Source organism: Crinia signifera, chromosome 5, assembly GCF_055691185.1.
Source record: "Crinia signifera chromosome 5, ASM5569118v1, whole genome shotgun sequence".
Taxonomy (NCBI): Eukaryota; Metazoa; Chordata; class Amphibia; order Anura; family Myobatrachidae; genus Crinia; species Crinia signifera.
Window position 1 is genome coordinate 116,671,676 of NC_139221.1, and position 5,490 is coordinate 116,677,165.

General features: G+C 37.6%; 1 non-coding gene across 1 annotated transcript; it reads right to left on the reverse strand.

Annotated features, from left to right (window-relative positions):
* Positions 1–207: 207 nt before the first annotated feature.
* LOC146006059 (U2 spliceosomal RNA) lies at positions 208–395 on the reverse strand. The gene has a single exon (XR_014444101.1). It is a non-coding gene; the product is annotated as a U2 spliceosomal RNA (small nuclear RNA).
* Positions 396–5,490: the final 5,095 nt, after the last annotated feature.

Genomic DNA, 5,490 nt, shown 5'->3' on the forward strand with positions numbered 1-5,490 from the left:
CAAATGATCACTGTAGGCCAGCTTTCCAAATATTTATACACAACGGTTCAAAATAGCAAATGCATGCATTTGCAAATACAAAGGTGCTGCACAGTGCCAAAGCAATTGAAGGGCTACATATGAAAATGGCAACAAAAAAAGAGAGTTATGGATGCAAAAAGGCACATTTGAAGGATAGCAATATTCTATTTTTGGATGACCGATTAGGAAAGGTGCACCGGTCCTGGAAGTACTGCAATACCAGGTCAATGCATGGAGTGGACAGAGCAAGCTCTTCTTCCACCTCCCGGTTCTAAAAATCGATTTAATATATGGCCCCCAGATAGGGGGCATATCAGATATTACACTGATAAGAACAAGGTTTTTTTTCTAAAACCACTCAGTCCTGAAAATACTGTCGCTTCTCCTATATAAAGGACAAATTACTAAAAGCCCACTATCAAACCCTTTACCTCACCACTATTTATTATGCCTTAACCAAATGCTTCCATACGCCTTCCTCGTCAAATTCATGCCCATTCCTTCCATCCCATACATAGCACATATAAAGTTTTCTGAGAATCATACTTTCACCTCAATCTCTTCTTTCTTAAAAATATAAATATTTCTCTTATCCCACAGACATTCTACAATGCACTCACTTCTCGGACACTTATACACTCTTGCCAAATCACATTTCTTTTGCACCTGTCTCACTGACAAAATCCCATGCATCTAGACCACATCAAGCTGCCTATTATTCATCCCATCCATACCCATTTTTCCCCATATTTATTTTTCAGTCAAACTATTAATAATACTCTCTTTCTCTCTTCCTCTTATCAAATCAGTCACTCTTTTTTTTCTTTCAAGCAACCTTTGTCTCATTCATCAAATTCCACTTTTTAACAAAGGCACAGACTCTTTCATACCACACACATCTCTCAAACGCTATTGGTTGCTTTATCTTCCTTTCATACCATTTCATTCTGCACATTATACCCCCTGCCATATATGTCATCATACATGATGCTTTACTTTCTTTCTCAATCATTTTCAGCACTCTTTTAACTTTTATATTCTTTATTCGATTGTTTATAAAAAAAAAGACATTACATAGACAACAATACTCAAAACATACATATACATGTACACATTTAACTCACATTTAAACAATTAACAATACACATCATTATTTTACAATACATATCCTCCTACTGGTGTTTGTTCTTATCTCGTTCATTTCTTTATTTTCCGCTATTCCCTTGCTAACTAGTGTTTCTATTTGCTTTATTGGGCAACAGTCCATACAGCTTTTCGCTGCTAATTCAGCTTTTGTCCTCATTCGTGTCATCTTATATTATAGTGCTTTTTTCCAAAATGTGTGTTGTTGTTTTTTTTATATTATAATATATATTCATACGTGCCTGTTATTAAATTATATTTATTTAATGGTTAGGGGTTGTCTTTTTCCCTTAATTATACACATTTTCTATTTATATAATTTGTTCTGGATTCTTTTGTAAAAAATTTTTGTGAATTAGTGCATTATTTTCTTTTATTTCTTTCTATTTATATAATTTGTGCTTGATACTTTTATACAATTCTTGTGGGTCAGTGCATTCTTTCCTTTTATTTATTTCTACCCCCCCCCCCCCCCCCCACACACACACTTTTCTTTCTCTTCCCCCAGTCTTTATGCTAAATGGACTGTTGCCCCTCGTTCAACCATTCTTCCTCCTCTTCATTTATTTTATATAAACGAGTATTACACCATCTATCCCATTTTCTGTGAAACTTAACTAGCATATTTTTTGTATAATACATATATTTCTCATGTCTGATCACATCTCTCACAAGTGCTCTCCATTTAGTTATTTCTGGTTGGTTCGCCGCAAACCAAGTGCATGCTATGTAAACACAGGGTATATAACTTCTTAACGGCGCCTGGGGTAGGTGCAGTATTTTAGCAATACATAAGGTAATAACCAGGTGATATATAAAGCAAAAAAAATACTTCCTTTAAAAACACAGGATGTTCCATGATCCTCAAATCCAGACAATTCAGAATCCCCCACAGGGTATAGCAATCCAATGTATGCAAAGAGAAGAAGGGCTTATAATAATGAAGCCTGTTTTTATTACATACATAAAAAGCACAAAATAACACACTTTAAAAACAAAGGTTTTCCAGTATACAGGGTGCAAAAGGTACTAATTACCAGAGATGGTAACAGAACTGGTGCTTAGTCAGTTCAAGCGCATAAACCAATATTCACTAGTCCAGTGCCCGGGTGACCGGTCTGGGAACGTCAAGTGCATGGTAATAGTCCTTTAGTCTGCCTGGTCTGGAACTCCAAATGCCACCAATACTCCGCCAACGCGTTTCGACCCAGAGAGATGTGGGTCTTTCTCAAGGCTGTGTAGGTGGCTGGGTTGCAGGTTCTCCTATTTATAGCATGTAAACCAGGTGTAGCAACCAGCGCTCACCTCCTCCGCCCGCACCGCTGACCACTTCCGGGTTCGGCAGTCATCTTTGTAATTTCCGGCTTTTGGAACGCATTCTGCGTTCCACTGCGCCGCTCTTCCGGTTTTCTAAGCTCTGTGGACACAGAGAAAGCGTCAGTAGTCTATTTCACAGGACTCCTGCTTATTATAGCAGAGATCCTGACTGTAGAGGGGCGCATCTAGGATGGATGATGCAGAGATGTATCAGCAATAAATATGGACCATAAATATATAAAATGACAGATGTTCATCAGCATATATGAGGACATATATAAGCAATAAAATAGATAATGTATATATAAAACCTGAATGTCCATAACAAGGTCAACTGATAAATATTAAATAATACAGATAGACATAATTAATAAAAACGTGGATTTAAGACAGAATAATAAGTCATAAGATATGAATCATAAAAACCATTTAATTTCAAAGTCGGCATTTAGTCCGCCGGGTTTTAAAGTGCCAAAGTCATATATACTGCGCATTTCTGCTTTAGCCAGCAGAGTATCTGAATTGCGCAGTCGGTAATTGGGTTTGCTACATTTTCAGCACTCTCACCATCCTATGCATATTTAAATAAAATTCAATATTTAACACACTCAAACCTCCATTTTTCCTCTTTCACAACAACCTCTCTTTTCAGTCTTTCCATCTTTCCTCCCCACACAAACAAACACCATTCTATTTATTCTTTTCAGACACGCAACATTCGGCAAAAACACACACGCCACATACAGCAACATTGGCAATATCACAGACTTCACTATCAAAACTTTCCATGTCATAGTCAAATTCCTCAATCTCCAAAAACCAAACCTTCCAATCACTTTCTTCTCCAATTCATTCCAACTCTTTTCCTCTCATATCATCAAACACAACTCCCAAAACTTTAATCTCACCCTCTACATACTCACTTCCCACATCATCCACACCTCTTACCCCAAAAACCTTAATTTTTGTCTTCTCCCAATCCAGTTTAAAGGCAGACGCTCCACAATAGAAAGCAATTAATAATGTTGCCCTGTTTAGAGCCACCTTAGTTGTACCCACCACCACCACCACATCATCCATATAACCTAACACTTTCACACTCCTCCCACTGTTTCCCGGAATCATGACACCTTTCACAACTTTATCCTTTCTGATCAAACATAACAGTGGCTCCAACACACACACACAAAAAAAGAATTGGTGACAGCAGACACCCCTGTCTCACCCCTGACCTAACGTGAAAACTTTCACTCAAAAATCCATTCACTAAAACCTCACTACTTACACCATCATAAATACTTCTTACTTTACCGACAAACTCTCCTTGAAACCCCATTTTCCCTAACACATTCAACATAAAATCATACGCAACTCTATCAAATGCTTTCTCAAAATACAGTGCCATCACATGCATCCTCTGACGCCTACTCATACAGTCACCAATCATATCCCTCAAAAGCATCAGATTCTTACTTATTCTACTCTCTGGCACCACACACACCTGCTCTTCATCCACTACCTGATCAATCACTCTTCTCATTCTATTAGCAATCACCTTAGCTTACACCTTGAAATCCACATTCAACAACATTATTGGTCTCCAATTTTTAACACACTTTCTCTTACATTTTATAGATTAAAACAACCACCCCTTCTTTCATACTCTCACTCATTCTTTCATTCATAAACATGTACTTCATCACCTCCATCACATCCTTTCCTATTATATCCCATATTACACTATAAAATTCTACTGGTAATCCATCCTTCCTGGGTGTTTTATTTTTACTTCGACTCTTTACACTATTCATAACTTCTTCCACCAGCAGATTTTCACACAACATTGCTTTATCACTCTCATCCACGCCTCTCTCCACTGCACACAAAACTTTACTTCACTCACCGTTTCTTCCTTACATATTTTCCTCTCATACAAACTTTCATAAAACATTTTAACCTCCATTCTCATTTCACCCCCTCTCACTTCCTCACCATTCTCTTTCACAATCACTTCCATATCCTTCCTTTTACCACACACCTTCTTAAAGAAAAATGTACAAATTAAAAAATATAGGATATGGCCACCTATTGGCGCCCTGCTGCCTCTGGTCTGTACTAGCCCGTAGTTATCACCCAATAACAAATTTTACAATACCATACAAAACAAAACAATTGGGGGTTCCAGACTTCTAGGGCGCAGGTGGTTGGGAAGGTGTTTTCAGACGTCAATATCTTTTATGGATCTCATCTGGATTATGGGTATCCTCTCACAAGGTATTTCCAATAGTATAGGGGAAATTAACAATTAAAAACGTCCATAAAAAACGAAGCCAATGATACTCAAAAGAAACTCGATTTAGAGAAGATATCAACGGGCGTACCCCACTCACAGTATGTACGGTGGGGTATATACACGTAGCATTTTCTTTATCCTCTATTTCATTTTATTTTCTCCTTAATCTCTTCCTCTCGAGATATGTGTACATGGAAATTAAAAGATAAACAAATATGTGTAGACTTGTTTTTTTCCTTATCTAGGGTCTCTTCTTTCAAAGACAAGTTCTTTCCTTGTGTGTGCGTACCTTACTCACCCACTGAAAGGTGGAGGTACACATATAAAGGTTTCTTTCAAAACGGTGCACTAAACCATAATACAGTAAGTGACTGTGTTAGAGCATTCAAATGGATGGGCGTACCCCACTCACTGTGTTTTTGGAGGTATATAAGCCCGTAGCAAGTTCTTTCTCTTGTGTTCTTTTAGTGTTCCGGGCGGACCATAGAAAGTCTCCGTCCAGATGATCAATGTGAAAGTAAAAAATATAAACAATGTGTAAAATCGTCTTCTATTATTTATATATTCGTGTACTTTGAAAGTATTTCAATATGGAATGGTGTACAAAAGGCGTATCCAGACTCTCACTCTATGGTGCTTTTCAAGGTGCATAAAGGTATCTTTAGTGTGAAGACCCCGTAACCAGAAGATGCCTTAACCGTGCTGGTGCAAAAGTA